Source organism: Scyliorhinus canicula, chromosome 7 (genome assembly GCF_902713615.1).
Source record: "Scyliorhinus canicula chromosome 7, sScyCan1.1, whole genome shotgun sequence".
NCBI classification, from domain to species: Eukaryota; Metazoa; Chordata; class Chondrichthyes; order Carcharhiniformes; family Scyliorhinidae; genus Scyliorhinus; species Scyliorhinus canicula.
In genome coordinates, this window is record NC_052152.1 from 109325529 (window position 1) to 109344791 (window position 19263).

A 19263-nucleotide genomic window follows, 5' to 3' on the forward strand; every position below is an offset into this window, starting at 1 on the left:
CTGCAGTATCCACCCTCTTAACGAGTCCAAGCCCTTCACATGCTTCAACTCCTATGAATGATTCACGCTATGTCGCCACAATGGAGAATGTGATCATGCACGTTCTGTCCTTGACAGTTACTGCGAGCTCACATGTTCCTAACATTGTGATTTGATGACCATTATAGTCCATCAGTAGTATTGAACTTCAAACCATTTTCGGTTTGATTTTTAGTCGTTTCAACGCTGAAAAAATGATCAGATTGGCCTTCTCTCCCGTGTCGAGCTTGCATTTGATTAGTGTGCCATTAACCATCAACGGAATCATCCATCTATCTTCTATAGCCTTCGCATCCGCATCACTGTGGCTGCAAATTGTGAGGGAAAAATTGCCGTTTTGGCTGGTCAGACTATTCGTGTCCTCTGTCAAAGAACAAAGAACAAGGAGCACAGGAACAGGCCTTTTGGTCCTCCAAGCGTGCGCTGATCACGTGTCCTACCTAGACCTGTATCCTTCTATATGCCGTCTGTTCATGTGCCTATCCAGATACGTCTTCAAGGTTGCTAATGTATCTACCTCACTTGGCAGTGCATTCCAGGCCATCACCACCCTCTGTGTAAAAAACTTTCCCCGCACATCTCCATTGAATCTTTCCTCCTCACCTTGAATTTGTGCCCACTTGTAATTGTCATTTCTGCCCTGGGGAAAAGCCTCCAACTGTTCACCCTATCTATACCCCAAATAATTTTATAAACTTCTATCAGGTTGTCCCTCAGTCTCTATCTCTCTAGGGAGAACAATTCCAGTTTATTCAATCTCTCCTCATAGCTCATACCCTCCATACCAGGCAACATCCTGGTAAACCTTTTCTGTACTCTCTCCAAAGCCTCCACATCCTTCTGGTGGTGCAGTGACCAGAATTGGACACAGTATTCCAAATGTGGCCGAACCAACATTCTGTATGGCTGTAACATAATTTTCGAGCTTCTATACTCGATACCCCGTCCTACGAAGGCAAGCATGCCATATGATTTCTTCACCACCATTTCCACCTGTGCTGCCACTTTTAAGGATCTGTGGACCTGCAAGCCCAGATCTCTCTGTGTCTCTATGCTCCTGATGGTTCTGCCATTTACTTTATAGCTCCCACCTGAATTGGATCTACCAAAATGCATCACCTCGCATTTGTCCGGGTTAAATTCCATCTGCCGTTCTCTGCCCAATTTTGCAGCCTATCTATATCCTGTTGTATTCTCTGACAACCTTCATCACTATCCGCAACTACTGCAATCTTAATATCATCCGCAAACTTGCTAATCAGACCCACTACGTTTTCTTCCAAGTCATTTATATATATTACAAACAGCAGAGGTCCCAGTACTGATCCCTGTGGAACACCACAAGTTACAGACCTCCATTCAGAAAAACACTCTTCCACTGCTACCCTCTGTCTTCTATGGCCAAGCCAGTTCTGGATCCATCCAACTAGTTCACCCTTGACCCCTTGTGATGTAATCTTTTGCACCAGCCTGCCATGAGGGAGGTTATCAAATGCTTTACTAAAGTCCATGTAGACAACATCCACAGCCCTTCCCTCGTCAACCAATTTGGCACCTCCTCAAAATCATGTTCACAACAGCCAGGTCGGTGATGCATATCTCATTATCTACATAACTGTTCCTGTTTGGTCAAATGTTGGACGGGAGAGACATCGCCTGGCGAAGTGACCCATTCTGCAACACTTGTAACAGACCTTTCCAAATGTGGGGAATCATCGTGGCAAATGTCGCTTGCCGCATTGCTGGCACCAAATGGCTGATCCGGTCGGTCGCTCAAATATGGTGGCCCGCACTGCAATCACTTTTCTTTTTTGACTGCATCACAGTGCTTATGGCACTGGCATCTTCGTCCTGATTGACATCAAAATGTTGCAGATTGAGCGTACTAATCTGCCATGCAGTTAACTCACTTAAGAAGGGTGGGGGGGGAGAGGGGGTGGGATGATGTACAAAGTCCAGCGCCGGCCCTAGGGTTGCTGGCACCCCGGGCAAGCTGAACTTCGGCGCCCTTGGGGGGGGGGGGGGGGAGGGGGGGGGGGGGGGGGGACGGAGGGGGGCGGGGTTGGAGGTGGGGCGGGGTCGGAGGGGGGGGGCGGGGGGGGGTGGGACGGACGGGCGGGGCCGAGGGGGGGCGGGGCTGAGGGGGGGGCGGGATGGAGGGGGGGGCGGGACGGAGGGGGGGGCGGGACGGGGGGGGGGACGGGACGGGGGGGGGACGGAGGGGGGGGCGGCCGCCACGCATGCGCTGGTTGGCACCGGCCCAACTGCACATGCGCGGGACCCGAGTCTCTGGCGCCCCCTCGCACATGGCGCCCCGGGCGACTGCCCGAGTTGCCGGTACCTTGGGCCGGCCCTGACAAAGTCCCTTCCTATGAGAAGCAGGCGAGGATGAGGCACCCTTGGCCGTCCAGGCATGCCGGATCCTCGGCGCCCACTGCCTGTCCTCCATCCTCTGGCTGCTCCAGCAGGTCCTCCCCGTGTTTGACCTCGAGCCCCTCCAGGTCCTCGTCCTCCTCGCCTGCTTCTCAGATAAGGCCGCATGTCTCTCCACCTCTAGTACGTCACCCCGCTGCTCTGCCAGGTTATGGAGAGCAAAGCAGACCACCGCAAAGCAGACGACCCTCTCAGGGGTGTAGTATTGCAGGGCACCACCAGAGCGGTAAAGGCATCCAAATTGCATTTTGAGCAGTTTGATACACCGCTCAATGACAGCACAGGTGTGTGGTGAAACCACTGTGTTGTATTGTGCTGCCACAGTGTTACATGTTGTACAGTATCGCCACTATATTACCATGTTGTACGGTTTTGGCTCTGCCCGTGGCTCCTCCCCCTAGGGCCTGGGTATATAAGGTGCCGACCTCTGACACTGCCTCATTCTGGGACACTCTGCCAGCTCTGTTGTAAGTCAATTAAAGCCATAGTTAATTCACTCTGTGTTTTCCTTCTTAATTGATGGCATATCAATTTAATTGACTTACATTAAATTAAAGAGCTGTTTAACATGGATCAGGGCCTCAAACCGGACCACCTGCAGATAGACCCCCAATCAGCCGACACCAATGTCATCTTCGCACACTGGCTACGCTGTCTAAAATCTTTCATCAATTCTACTGCTGTCGCCATCACCGAGGAACACAATCTGCGAGTCCTCATCTCCCGTGTAAGCCCACAAATTTTTCTCATCTTCCGGGACGCGGCCTCGTTTGATGAAGCCATTAATCTCTTGAAAGGACGGTATGTGAAACGGGTTAACGGACTGTTCGACAGACACCTCCTTGCCATGTGGCATCAGCGCCCTGGAGAGTTGCTGGCAGAATTTCTGCACGTTTTGCGGGTGCTCGGCGGGGTCTGCAACTGTGAGATGGAGTCAGCTGCTGAGCATAACGAACTTCTGATCTGGGACGCCTATGTTGCCGGCATTGACTCACACTGCGTTCGCCAGCACCTGCTAGTGAGGGAGACACTCGACCTCCGGGAAATGGTGCAGCTTGCTGAATCGCTGGAGGTGGCCTTCCGTAACATGGGTGCTTATGCCTCCGACCACACGGCACCCTCGTGGACGTCGGGGGCACCGCCATCTTCGACGGCATTTTTGAAGTCCAGCGCCGCAACTCCAACGCCATTTTCAAAGTCCACTGCCGCATCTCCAACGCCATTTTCGAAGTCCACTGCCACATCTCTGACGCCATTTTCGAAGTCCACCGCCCCCTCCCGGAACCCATGAGCTGCGTCAGTTCCTGCTTAGCAAGGGCATCGCCTCAAGCAGGACTACCAGCTACAATCCCCGGGGGAACGGACAGGTGGAGAGGGAGGACGTGATGGTCTGGAAGGCCGTCCTTCTTGCCCTATGGTCTAGAGGTCTCCCAGTCTACCACTGGCAGGAGGTCCTTTCCAATGCACTCCAACCCAGCTGGTCGCCTCTCTGCACCACTACTAATGTGACCCCCCCCCCCCCCCCCCCCCCATGAGAGGATGCTTGCCTTCCCCAGATGGTCCACCTCAGGCGTCTCGCTCCCGACCTGGCTGACGGTTCCAGGGCCAGACAGCCTCCGACGACATGTGAGGACTCATAAGTTGGAGGTGGTGGTCACACATGAGTTGAGCATTCCGGGTGTGGAACCCCTGCCTGTTAATGAAGGGGACTGCCTGTTGCTCCGGTGTGAGCAAGGCGACTCGTGTGCGATCAATTCCCCCATCAATTACCCCCTGGACCCTGGGGCATCTAGGCAATGGCAGAGAATCCATTGCCTGGTCATCCTGATGAGCCAGGTCCACTCAAAGTTTATAGTCTATGCCTGGGCATACAGGGCATCCGTGATTTCATGGATGTACTTGTGGGTTGTAGTTTGGGAAATGTCACACAAGTCCTCGCTCGAGCCCCGGAATGAATCCGAGCATAGATATTCAGGGCTGCAGTCATCTTGGTGGCCACCTCCATATGGTGCCAAGTCTGCAAACGTATGGCACAGGTGCCGCACCGTCCCCTTACTGAGGCGGAGCCTCCTGCAGCACACGCTGTCCGATATATCCTCAAACGACCAACAAAACCTTAGGCCGTTGCTGGCCTCCCCCTCTGGGTCCCTCCATGGCCTGATGAGTGGCTGGGTCCTCAGGGTGTGTGGCTGGCTCCTGCATATGGACTGCTACCCTGAGCCTGCGTCGATGCTGCTTCCGCCGCCTTCTCCTGGACTGCCACCAGCACCGTGAGGGCAGCTGCTGTGGAGGGGCTCCATAATATGATCCAAAATGTGATATCTGTAACAAATTGGAGAGGGTTAGAGACCGACAATCAGTTATGGTTTCCACCCCAGGACCCTCGAGTCCCCCAAGCCTTCCCACCCTCATGTTCCCCGCCTTCTCTCAAGGTGCCATCCAATGACTTGCTTGTACTCGGGGACCCTGTCCTGCACATGTACGTCTGGAACAGAAAGGTCCCCAGGGCGCTGACTCCAAACCCTGGACCTTAGACCCGCGCCGGGAACAGAACTGGGACTGGGCTCGGGTACCCACCCCCCCTGATCCACCCATCCTCTGGTGGTAGAGTTATCCCCAGCGTGCAGCCCTACTCGAGGCAGTATGGTTGTTGGATGGGCCCCTGCGGTTGTGCAGCCTCCAGTATTCAGGCAAAGTGTCCATGCCTCACAGTCTGATTGGGATGCCAGGCAGTTACACCTGCCTGAGACGTGGCTCGTCGACCCACGGGAGTCCACTTGGGGGCTGTGAAATGCTCACATTATCAACATTGTCAATTCCCTATCCAGCTTTAGCCTTCGTCCATCCGGCCAGAGGGAGGCATGGTCAGTGGGGGTTATAGTGACCTGCACCATATTACCAAGGACGTGGCCCTGTCCTGGGGTATTCGGTGGGACAGACAGGCAGAAGCTGAAGTTGCACCTGGGATGGGTATACACGATCCGGGAGGTGGCATGTCGGATCTGCAGGTGCTGAGCCCCTTGCACCGCCCCCCCCCCCCCCACACCCCCTCCCAGCCCAGGGGTGACCCCCCCAACCGGGCCCAACCCCCCACCCCCCCTTCAGATTCGCCCCTGGCGCGGCCATTAGCCCGACACTTTCAACTGAGGACACAAGCTACAATATTCGGGACAAATAGTGACATGTGGAAAGTGATGCAACAAAGCTGCTCGGTGTGTGTTAATAGAAGTCAGGTTTCAGTGCGGTAAAGCCATGCATTCAGTGTACCAGCAGGGGATAGGTCAGGGAAAAGATGGGAAATGTAGAGGTTTAAGTAAGAAATCTTGGTAATGAGTGTGGAGGAGGGCACTGCGTTCAGAGTTAAACAGATTCCTAAAGCCTCCGCAGTTGGGAAGCTTGATGGATTCAAGCATAGATCTGGCCTCTGTAGCTTCTTTACAGCTTGGTGTCTCATTATTTCTGAGCACATCTCTACACATCCCGCGACACCATCAGGACTAAATTGGCCTATTTGAGTGCTGCTTTTTAGGTGCTACGAAGCGACATAAGAAAATGGGACACGAGATAAGCACACAGATTTCTAATGGTAGGCTCTCCATTACTGTTATTCTATGTTTTTACACTAATGTAAATAATGAAATGACAAGAAAAACACTTAAAAAAAACTTCTGATGGGCCGTGATCAGAATGCCGCCATCTTGGTAAAGGGGTTTGTGTGAAAGCTTACTAACCACCAGCAGCATGCAGAATGTACTACACTGGATTAACACAGCGCTATCATTTTCCAACAGCAGATTCCAGTCAAAACCTGTTTTGCTGAATTGCTGAAAACAAACAAATTGAAGAAACATTCCCAGCAACACTAATTCATGGAATTATGACCTGAAAATTCATGGGCTGGATTCTCCGCCCCGCCTCACCACATTTCTGTCTCACCCCGCCGGCGGGATGCTCCGTTTCGCCGGCTGGTCAATGGGATTTCCCATTGTGGGGCAGCCCCACGCTGTCGGGAAACCCCCGGGCTGCCGGCAAAACGGAGCATCCCGCCGGCGGAGAATCCAGCCCCATTTCTGGGTTATTTTTTCAGGATGACGGATTGCTTGTGCTTTTGGGGATTTCCTATTTTTATAATATAATAATATTTAATAGTGTCACACGTAGGCTTACATTAACACTGCAATGAAGTTATTGTGAAAAGCCCCTAGTCGCCACATTCCGGATACACAGAGGGAGAATTCAGGATGTTCAATTCACCTACAGCACATCTTTCGGGACTTGTGGGAGGAAACCGGAGCCCCCGGAGGAATCCCATGTAGACACAGGGAGAACGTGCAGACTCCGCACAGACAGTGACCCAAGCTGGGAATCTTTGGCTAAAGTTTGAATAATTTATTTGCAATGATCCGACTGTTCCTGAAGTATTTTCCTGGTTATTTAAAATCTTGCGCTGTAATAAGTTCCTTCTTCTGGGATTTGAGTGCGACTGGGAGAATGAAAGGAGGTCCTGCGGAGCAGGACAAGCTGCGAGAAGAGGGAGGAGAAGCAGTGGTGGGGTGGCTTTGGAGGAAGGGCTCTCAACAGGGATCTATATCAACTGAGGATTTTTAGCAATTTCTTCACCGGAAGTTAAGCATTGAGATGACTTTGCTTTGCAAAATAAGTCATGACTGAAATGTGCCAACTGCTGCAACCAGAGCTGTAACTTCAAAGCAGGGCAAGGATTACATTGCCAGTGGCTGTGAGAGTGATTGTGACCATTTTTATGCATCAGGTTCCTTCTAGGCTGCTGCTGGAGATATAAGCACCGTCTCTCAGCTTACAGCTCACATCTGTATAAGGGAGATCATTTATGTTATCTGTACACAGAGGCAGTTTCAACTCATTCCCTCTTTTCAGAGCCATGTTGGTGGAGTTTGTTCAGATTTCAGGTCTCCCCAGGCTGCAGGATTGCTTCATCATTGTCTTATGTGCGTCTCATCTGAATTGGGCCATTTTCATGAACCAAAAAGGATGTGCAGTTGGTGTACGAACACACACAGTTCATGACACAGTTTAGTGTCTGGTATCCTGGTAGCTATCATGATTCTTTCATTCTGAGGTAGTCCTCTGAGCCTCCCACATTTGACATACAACAGCAAGTTAAACATTGGCTGCAGGGTGACACGGGTTATTCACTGATGGCTTGGCTCATGATTCCTGTCCAGAATGCACACACCCACATGCACAGCAGGACTTACTTTATTTGGGCTGCTCTGTGGGTGTCCTGTAGCTCTCAACTGATTTGTATTAGTGTGCTGAATTCTGCACAACCTGGCCAGTATAAGGGAACAGGCCTCCCCAACATCAATCAAGTTCAGGAGGAGGAAGGAGTAGACAAGAGGAAGGAGCCAACTTGGAAAGGCAGCTACCATTGCAGACAGTCACTTTCTCCCCAGCTTCTATGTGGTTGATTAATTCAGGAGCCATGTCAGATCCTCAACTTCTCATTCATCAACAATTCCACTTTCCTCTATTATCCCATTGTCCTTTGTCCAACAGCACAAAAATAAAAATGACAAGAAAATGTTCATTTCCATCAAATTTTTATAAATTCTTTTGTGGCATAACACCTACAAAATGAAACAATTAATCCTTGTGCATTTCCTCAGTGTCTGTCTTTTCGATGCTTTTCCGATCTGAGTTAACCCATCTCGGTGCATCCCCAGTGACTTAGGGTGATGGAGGGTTACTGACTTTCAATGGGGTAGACTTCATGGCTTCAGAGGGTGATGTCTTCAGAGGGTGATTTCTTTTTTTTAGAAAATGAGGGGCGCGATTCTCCGCTCCCCACGCCGGGTGGGAGAATTGCGGGAGGGTCGGGCGTTTTTCACGGCGACCGGCGATTCTCCAGCCCGGATGGGCCGAGCGGCCTGACGTTCCCGACCGGTTCACGACGGCGGCAAACACACCTGGTCGCTGCCGTCGTGAACATGGGCGCCAAATGCTCGTTTGTGGCTTGTGGGGGGCGGAGAGGGGAGTGAGCACCACGGCCGTGCTCGGGAGGGGACTGGCCCGCGTTCGGTGCCCACCGATCGTCAGGCCAGCGTCTCAAAGCGACGCACTCTTTCCCCTCCGCCGCCCCGCAAGATCAAGCCGCCACGTCTTGCGGGGCAGCGGAGGGGAAGACGGCAACCGCGCATGTGCGGGTTGGAGCCGTCAGCCGTCGTGACGTCAGCCGCGCATGCGCGGGTTGGTGCCGGACAACCTGCGCATGCGCGGCTGATGTCACTTAGGCGCCGCCGTCGCGCCATTCTCGGAGCACCGCATTGACGCAAGCGTCAAGGCCTGGCGGCCAAGAATAACGGAGTGCCGCTCCTAGCCCCCCGGGTGGGGGTGAATAAGGTGCGAGGAGCGGCCTCCAAGGCCGTCGTGAAACTCGGCCGAGTTCACGACGGCCTTCCCGATTCATCGTGGGAGCGGAGAATTCCGCCCATTTTATTCAGGACATTTTCACATCTACACACAAAAAAATCAGAAGGACAACAAAACAACTCAAGAAATAACCACACTCCACCTGCCCCCTGATGCCAACCCCACCTCACATTCCGCCTTCCCTGTTTTACCTCCCTTACCCCCTATCCTGCCAAACGCATACCCCCCCTTTGCTGACTCCTCAAACCTCTTTTAGGAAATCTACCTCCGGAGAACCCCTCTGCTGACCCTCGCAGAGCGAACTTAACCTTTTCTAGCCTCAGGAATTCCGCCAGGTCACTCACCCACAGTCCCACTTTCAGTGGCTCCGAGTCCCGCCAACCTAGCAAACTGCGTCTCCGGGCGATCGTAGGCAATGGCCAAGACATCGGTCTCTCTCACCTACTGGACTCCCGGATCTTCCAACACCCCAAATATCACCACCCCCGGACTTGGGGCCACCTCCACACCCACCACCTCGGACATCACGTCCACAAACCCCTGCCAGAACCCCGGGGGGATAGGAGCGGCGCTCCGTTATTCTCGGCCGCCAGGCCTTGACGCTTGCATCAATGCGGCGCTCTGAGAATTACATGGCCGGCACGCCTAAGTGACGTCAGCCGTGCATGCGCAGGTTAGCCGGCTCCAACCCGCGCATGCGTGGCTGACGTCACGACGGCTGACGGCTCCAACCCACGCATGCGCGGTTGCCGTCTTCCCCTCCGCTGCCCCGCAAGACGTGGCGGCTTGATCTTGCGGGGCGGCGGAGCCCAACGTCTATCCTCTACTTAGTAAAGAACCTACTCATCCTCGCCCCCAACATATGAGCCCTATGTACCACTTTAAACTGGATAAGGCTTAACCTCGCACATGACGAGGACGCGTTCACCCTCCACAAAGTTTCTGCCCACGTCTCTGTCCTCACCTCCCTCCCAACCCCTCCTCCCATTTACGTTTAATATCCCCACAGGGCCTGCTCCCACTCCATCAACACCTTATAGACATCCAACACCTGCCCCTTGCCTATTTCACCCTTTGACAGCACCTTTGACAGCACCTTCGACAGCACCTTTGACAGCACCTTTGACAGCACCTTCGACTGCACCTACGACAGCACCTTTGACAGCACCTTCGACAGCACCTTCGACAGCACCTTCGACAGCACCTTCGACAGCACCTTCGACAGCACCTTTGACAGCACCTTTGACAGCACCTTCGACAGCACCTTCGACTGCACCTACGACAGCACCTTTGACAGCACCTTCGACAGCACCTTTGACAGCACCTTCGACAGCACCTTCGACAGCACCTTCGACAGCACCTTCGACAGCACCTTCGACAGCACCTTTGACAGCACCTTCGACAGCACCTTCGACAGCACCTTCGACAGCACCTTCGACAGCACCTTTGACAGCACCAGGGCGGCAGCCCTGTAAAGGATGTCACCGCTCTCCTTACAAAGTCCGAACCTGCATGTACAGAGAACATAGAACATAGAATTTACAGTACAGAAGGAAGCCATTAGGCCCATTGAGTTTGCACCGGCCCTTGGAAAGAGCACCCCACTTAAGCTCCACACCTCCACCCTATCCCCGTAACCCAGTAACCCCACTGAACCTTTTTGAACACTATGGGCAATTTATCATGGCCAATCCACCTAACTTGCACATCTGTGGACTGTGTGAGGAAACCGGAGCATCCGGAGGAAACCCACGTAGCCACAGGGAGAACGGGCAGACTCCGCACAGACAGTGACGCAGCGGGGAATCGAACCTGGGACCCTGACGCTGTGAAACAATAGTGCTAACCACTGTGTTACCGTGCTGCCTAAAGCTCCCTAAAGCTATTCCCCGTGGGCAACTCGTATTCTTCCTCCAGGTCCTCCAGCCCCGTGAATTTGACCCCTATAAATAAGTCGTTGAAGATCTCAATCCTGCCTCCTGCCAACCCCTGAACGTCATATCCAGCTCTGCAGGCGCAAACCTATGGTTATTACAGATCGGCACCTAGGCACCCTCCAGCCCCAAATGCTGCCTTCACTGCGCCCACACCCTTAGGGCCATTGGGCTCGTGGAGTACCTGGCTGGCAAGGTGATGTACCATCAATTGGACTCGAGACACGATGAAGATCCAAACTGTGGCTTTAATCAGCTAGTTGTTAGCCCGGTGGTCGACTACAGAGAAAGGCCGACCGTCGGGAAACCTGGGTACTTATACCCCGCCTCGGAGGCGGGGTCTACTTGCCTCTCGACCAATTGGTGAGCAGTCACATAACTAGTCCCAGCCAACCAGACGAGAGGCACATGACCAGCCAGAGCCAATGGGGAACCAATGCTCTGTACCAATGGCAGTGCCCCCACTCATTTCACCACACAAGGACAGTAAAGGCACCAAGAGTAAAGCCCTCAATCACGTACCCCTGCACAATGCCACCCCCACCCGCCCCACCCTCCTCCATGACCCCTCCCCCATGGCTCATTTTCTTACCATAACAGCGTTTGCCATCCAATAATAGTTCAGCATGTTCGGCAACGCCAGCAACCCCCATCCCGCCCTGCTCCAAGAAAGCCCACTGCACCCGTGGGGTGTGACCCTGCCCACACAAACCCAGAGGTCAGCCCATTGACCTTCCTAAAGCACGATTCTGAAATACAAACAGAAACCTCGGCAGCACCGCCATTTTCACTGCACGCGCCCAGCCAGTGGTGGCGGCAGCACAGCCCACCTCCGAAAGACCCCCTTCATCTGCTCCGCCAGCAAAGCCAAATTCAGTTTATGCAACTGCGCCCAGCTCCACGCCACCTGGATACCCAAATAACTGAAACTTGCCCCCACCACTCTAAATGGCAACTCCCTTAACCTCCTTTCCTGACCTCTGGTCTCAATCGGGAACACCTTGCTCTTTCCCATATTCAATATTGTTGACCCCTACAGAGTAACATAACGCACCCTCACCATCACTACTTCCCCGCTGAGACCTGCCCCAGCATACCCACCCCCAAACACTTTAAAAAGGCCACAAAACTCCTCTAAAGTCAAGGTAGCACAATGCGTAGCACTGTTGCTTCACAGCTCCCGGGTCCCAGGTTTGATTCCCGGCTTGGGTCGCTGTCTGTGTGAAGTCTGCATGTTCTTCTCATGTCTGTGTGGGTTTCCTCCGGGTGCTCCGGTTTTCTCCCACAAGTCCTGAAAGATGTGCTATTAGGTAGTTTGGACATTCTGAATTCTCCCTCTGTGTACCCGAACAGGTGCCGGAATGTGGCGACTCGGGGCTTTTCACAGTAACTTCATTGCAGTGTTAATGTAAGCCTACTTGTGATTATTATTATTATGTCCTCACACTCTTCCCAGTCCATTGTCCCTCATAAATTCCATTGCCTCCTCTGGTGTGTCAAAATACCACTCTCGCTTGGAAATTCATCCACATACAGGGTGGGTATAATACCCAAATCATCACCCCCTTTTCAAAGAAGGCAGCCTTAATCCTGTTAATCCCTGCCCTCCTCTTTGCCAGCTCCGCACCCAGGTTCTGGTATACCCACAGCTCTTCCCAGGTACGTTTCCTGGTCTGCCAGGAAGGATCGCCTCCTTGTCCAGAAAGCAGTGCAGCCGCACCATCATTGCCCTTGGTGGCTCGCCCACCTGCGGCCTTCATGCCATGTGTACTAGGTTCACCTCCAGGGGTTGATCAAAGTCTCCCTCCCCCACCAATGTCTCCAGCATCCTTGCCACATACACCGCGGCCTCCACCCCTTCAATGGCTTCAGGCAGCCTGACAATCCTGACATTTTGCCTTCTGAAGCAATTCTCCAAATCCTCCACCTTCTCTCTCAGCTTTTTCTGGCTCTCCCACATCACCCCCACCTCAGCCACCAACGAGGCAAACTGCTCCTCGTGCTCCCCCACCCCCTCCCCAACTTTCTGGATTTCCAGGCCCTGGTAATCCAGCCTCTGCTCAACCCGCTCGATCCCAGATCTCAGCGGCTCAACCACCTTGGCCAGGTCCTCCAGGACCTCTTTCCTCTGTTGCAGGAACTTATTATTCAGGAACTCTGCCAACTTCTCCATCACCCTTCTCCATCACCCACTAGGCAAGCAGCGCGTCCCCTTTGTCCTCCACCAGCTTTGCCTGTGGTGCACTACGAAGACTCTCCTGCTTCCGCTTGTTGTGTTCTGTGACCTTGTCTGTGCAATGATTCATACAGAAGTGCTGGTGACCTAACGAGAATGATGATTTATTGATCAACATGTGGAAAGGTAACAAACAGAATACTATACAGACTAAGTTACTATTTGAGTTTTGTGAACTCTCCTGGAATTACACTATGTAAGCCTTACTACCAACTGGTGAGACTCAGATGTCACATGACTGATGTCTGACGCCACCAACTGGTTGGAGGTCGCATTGCTAACTATATACTATATTATTCACAGGCATATCACCCCACCTCTGCTCTTTCTTTCTTGCACTACTCCTTGCCCGTGGATCCATCCATCAGTACACCACAGGAGTATTACCTTCCCCAGACACTCCTGTACCTTTTACCCTCAAATAATATGCCCTTTGGGCTAAAAAGACCAAACAAACCTGCCTTGAGTGGGAGCCACCATAGGTGCGACCACTGACTCCATGGCCGCCATGGATGTCTTCAGAAGGCGATTTCAAGCAGGTCTGAGCCTAATGGGCCTGGTTTCAGAAGGCACCATTTCAACCTGAGCATCAGAAAGGGCACTGGCAAAGTGGCAGGAATAATATCTGGATGTCAAACTAAGAGAAGATTGCTACAGTGCCTTTGGAAGCCTCTGTGCGTAATGGTGATAAGCGTCATGATGGCAGAAAACTGAGCTTCTGCTACGGCACTCGGATGAATCTCTTTGTGCTGCAATGGAAGTTGTGACCTCAGCCATCAGATACTCTATCATGGTGGGCTCCATGGTGGGTATGCTGATGGACGAGTCTGCCTCAACCTTGTTGGAAAGAATGGGCTCCACACGCTGTGCAAAATACCTTTTCCATGTTGGTGCTGGGTTACTTCATACTACCTGTGTAGCCATCTGGGATGGCCACTTCCAACTAGGTGCAGAGGAAATTGCAAAGCCTGTTGGGTAAAATGGACAAGCCAAGACTCAGGCAGGCTCAGAGCCTGAAATGCATATTTGCAAGCAAGAAGTCCAGACAGTATCAAAACTCCGACCAATTAGCATTGTAATAGGACCGAATAGCATTTGATGGCCCATCTTCACCAAAACGAAGGACTGGTACTCAAGGAACCGGGACAGTCCCAGACATTTTGGCGCCACTCTCTGTTCAAGGGAAACGCAAACAACGGGGTCAGTGACCGCTTGGGACACGTCCAGCCATCCAGATCCCCGCCCACTTATTGGCTAAGGAATCGAACGGAGTGATCAGGGATCACCCAATTAGTAAGGCCCAAATCGAAGGACCGCCCAAAAGAGCGTGAAAACCTCCCCGATTATAAGAAGAAGAGTTTGCCATATGTTCGCTCTCTTTTGGCCTTGGTACCCCGGTCACGGTCATCGCCAATCGCAGCAACACCAGAAGCGAGTCCAAGTTCAACGCTCGTTACCAGACGGATGAGCCCAGCTGAGCAGCAGTTACTCCTTCGAACCCAAGAGATCCAGAATTGAAGAGCGGCCACTGTTTCCTGACTTAAACCGGGTGCCCGAAGTTAATGTACAGGTTGTCTTAGTTGATAGGTGTAGTTAACTAGTAGTGTTTATGTTGCATGACTGATTGTATGTAAATAAAGTACCCTTGACCTTGAACTAACTAACTGGTGTTTGGCTCTTTGACCGATAACCGGTTGAAACTTGTGGTGGTGTCATTCGATACCTGGTGACTCTAAGCATTCAGACAAAGATAACATAGAAAGATGTTCCAAAGACGTGCAGGTTAAGTGGATTGGCCATGCTAAATTGCCATTAGTGTCCAAAGGGGTTGGGTGGGGTTGCTCGGTCACGGGTATGGGGTGGTGTTGTGCGCTTAGATGGGGTACTCTTTTCGAGGGCCGGTGCAGGCTCAATGGGCCGAATGGCCTACTTCTGCACTGTAAATTCTATGTTCTATATCTAAGGCAAATTCACTGATTGCCATAATTGGAACAGAGCCCAGAAAAGACCGAGTAGAAAAGACCAAAAGCACAACACCTGGCATTGTGTGCAGGGTTTTAAGTACACCAAATATTGGCTTGTGCACACCCATCAACCTCCTTCTGGCTAATCAAAGTCTTCATCTAACCCCACTGCAGCAGAATGAATGAGTGACACCTCTAGGTAGCTGCTTCTGGATTGTCCTTTCCCTCTAGTCTGTGGTCCTGCAAACTCGGTATCTCATCATATCCAGATAACTCCTATCCCAGCCTCTTAAAATATGTGCATTGTTAGTTTCCGGTGGCTGTGATTGTACAATCGACTGATGGTGTCTCTTTATCTTCAATGTTGTCTTCCTCTTCCTCCTCTAAATGTGAAAGTTCCAATTCTTGCTTAACTGAAGTGTTAAGAAGGAGAAGGGTTGGATTGAGTTACGGTGAGGGGAGAGGAGAAAGAAAACTGTCTGCCTACTGACCAGGGTGGACACGGGGGACCGTCAATTGACCTCCTCATGGAGTTAGTGGAATATAGATTCCCCTATTGAGTGGGCGGAGGCTCACCCAATAGGAACCATTTGGCAGGAGTTGAAACCTGCAACCCAGTCTCGGAGCAGCATTCCCGATGATCCCCGGGCTGGGATGCAAGCACTGCATTTTATTGTTCGAAGAAACAAGAGATTTGAATGAAGCCTGGCCTTGGCGGAATTATTATACGTACACCGTGTGATGCTTCAGATCCAGGAGAGAGGAGGTTGTGATGTAGTGGTATTGTCACTGGACTAGTAATCCAGAGACCTGGGGCATTGCCCTGGGGACTCAGGTACAAATCCTACCTTAACAGATGGTGACATTTTAATTCACTGAAAATCTGCAATTAAAAGGCTAATGCTGACCATGAAACCATTGTTAATCATTGCAAAAAACTATCTGGCTCGCTAATGTCCTTTAGGGAAAGAAATCTGCATCCTTATCTGGTCTGGCCTACATGTGACTCCAGATCTACATCAATATGGTTAACTCTTAAATGCCCTCTGAAATCACCTAGCAAGCCTCCTAGCCCCTCAGTTAAAGGCCAATAAATGCTGGCTGAGCCAGCTGTGTCCATATCCCGTTAATGAATAAATAAAAAATAAATTGGAGGATGAGGGAGTAGTAGGAATATATGGAGCTGGATTCTCCGCTGTTGGATTGATCCGTTTTGCCGGAAGCCTGGGGGTTTCCTGATGGCGTGCAGCTGCCCCACAATGGGAAACCCCATTGACCAGCCGGTTCAGCATCGCGTTGGCGTACTGAACCAGAAATCTGGTGCAGCGGGACATCGAATCCAGCCCATGGTCTCCAGTTATCCTCATCATAGATCTTTCTTACCTGCCAATGGCTTAGCGATGCCATTCCTCATGATGGTCAACGCTGTCCTCTTTGTGACATGTAAAAGTGCTTGTCCTTCTCCATTTCCAGTTGTACTTTGACCCAGCGACAGTAAACGAACGGTGATATATTTCCAAGTCAGGATGGTGTGTGACTTGGAGGAGAACATGCAGGTGTTGGTGTTCCCATAAGTCTCTGCCCTTGACCTTCTAGATAGTAGCGGTCATGGGTTTGGAAGGTATTAAGGAGCCTTGGTAGGTTTCTGCAGTGCATCTTGTAGCTTGTACACTCTGCTACTGCTACTGTGCGTCGGTGGTGGAAGGATTGAATAACAAAGGTGGTGGATGGGATGCCAATAAAGTGGTCTGCTTTGTCCTGGATGGTGTTGAGCGTCTTGAGAGTTGTTGGAGCTGCACTCATCCAGGCAAGTGCAGAGTATTCCATTATACTCCTCACTTGTGCCTTGTAGATGGTGGACAGGCTTTGAGGGGTCAGGAGATGAGTTACTTGCACAGGATTCCTAGCTTCTGGCCTGTTCTTGCAGCCATAATATTTATGTGGCTGGTCCAATTCATTTCTGGTCAACGGTAACCTCCAGAATGTTGACAGTGGGGGATTCAGTGATGGTAATGCCACTGAATTCCAAGGGGGGATGGCAGCATTTTCTCTTGTAGGAGATGGCCATTGCCTGGCACATCACATGTGTCATTCTCCTGCAAGACATATGAAGCATGTCATATGTTTGAGTTCTGTGATTCTCATGGCTAAATAGTTACCAGGATGTGTGAGTTGTGGCTATGAGTCCTGCAGCAATGAGGGTGAGGTAAAGGTTCAGAATTGAAGGTTTGAGCCTTGATCGATAGAGATTATTGAAAAGTGTGTTCTAAAAAAATAATAATTTATGGGATGTAGGTGTCGCTGGCTATACCAGCATTTGCTGCCCACCCCTAATTGCCCTCGGGAAGGTGGTGATGAGCTGCCTTCTTGAATTGCTGCAGTCCATGCAGTGTAGGTACATCCACAGTGCTGTTAGGAAGGGAATTCAAGGGTTTTGACCCAGCAGCAGTGAAGGAACAGTGACATATTTCCAAGTCAGGATGGTGTGCAGTTTGGAGGAGAACTTCCAGGTGGTGTGGCTTCCAGGTATCTGCTGCTCTTGTCCTTCTAGATGATAGTGGTCATGGATTTGGAAGGTGCTGCCCAAGGAGCCATGGCGATTTGCTGCAGTGCATTTTATAGATGGTACACACGGCTGCCACTGTTGGGGGTGGAGGGAGCAAATGTTTAAGGGGTGCCAATGAAGCAGATGCTTTGTCCTGGATGGTGTTGAGCTTCTTGAGTGTTTTTGCCTCTGCGCTCATCCAGGCAAGTGGAGAGTATTCCATTACACTTTTGCCTTGTAGATGGTGGACAGATTTTGGGAAGACAGGAGGTGAGTTACTCGCCGCAGGAGGCACGGTATTTATATGGCACGTCCAGTTCAGTTTCTGCTCAAAAGTAACCCCGAAGACTTTGATAGTGGGAGATTCAGTGATTGAATGTCAAGGGGCGTTGGTTAGATTCTCTCTTGGAGATGGTCAGTGCCTGGCACTTGTGTGACACGAATATAACTTGCCACTTGTCAGTCCAAGCCTGGATATTGTCCTGGTCTTGCTGCATTTGGAACTGCACTGCCTCGGTATCTGGAGAGTTCCCAATAATGTTGAACATTGTGCAGTAAACATCTACACTTTTGACCTTATGATGGAAAGAAGATCATTAATGAAGCTAAGCTGAAGATGATTGGGCCTAGGACACTACCCTGAGGAATTTCTGCAATGATACTCTGGAACTGAGTTAATGACCTCCAACAACACAACTGTGGAGAGTTTTCCCTCTGATTCCCATTGACTCCAGTTTAGCTCGGGCTTCTTGCTGTAACACTTAGTCAACTGCTGCCCTGATGTCAAAGGCTGTCACTCTCACCAACACCTCACCTCTGGAGTTCAGCTCTTTTGTCAATGTTTGAACCAAGGTGTAATGAGGTCAGGAGCTAAGTGGCCCTGGCGGAACCCAAACTGAGGGTCCATGAACAGATTATTGCTGAGTAAGTGCCACTCGACAGTACTTCTGATGAACCCTTCCCTCATTTAACTAATGATTGGGAGGAAACCGATGGGACTGTTGGATAGGGTTGGATTTGACCTGCATTTTGTGTGCAGGACATACCAGGGCAGTTTTTCACATTGCCAGTTAGATACCAGTGTTGTAGCTGTACTGGAGCAGCTTGGCTTGGGAGTTTTGAATGGGTGATGAAAGTATGGTGAATTAAGCAGTATGTGTGACTCGTGTTGCAGTTGGTGGGATATGTCAATTTGATGGTTGAACTGTGTTACCTTGACAACTTGTTTCAGTCCATTAAATTTCGTCCTGCACTGATTCCATGATCTTACAACAATACTCCTGGCATTGATCTCCACTCTAGCTTCTTCCCAAGGCTCCTGAGCATTGAATAGTGAGGCAGGCTTGAAGGGCTGAATGCCCTTCTCCACCTCCTTCGCAGATTTCTGATATTCTAATGTTCCTATGTCTGGAGGGTCTCCTGCCTCCCCCACAGAGACAGATGTCATCTCTTTCTCTCCACATGTTTCTGCAACACTTCCATACATTATTGGGAAAGCATACTGCAAACTGCCTTGCATGATTAGCCGTTCTTAAATCTTAGCATAAACTCGGTTCACAGAGCACTCCCGCCGTATCTTGAAAGTACAGTGGCCCTCAGCTTTAATAAATGCAGGCTGCCTTTAAGTAGCATTAGCCACTGGGGATATCAGACCGCCTACTGATACATGCAGCCAATGATCTGCATGAGGGACTGCCATTT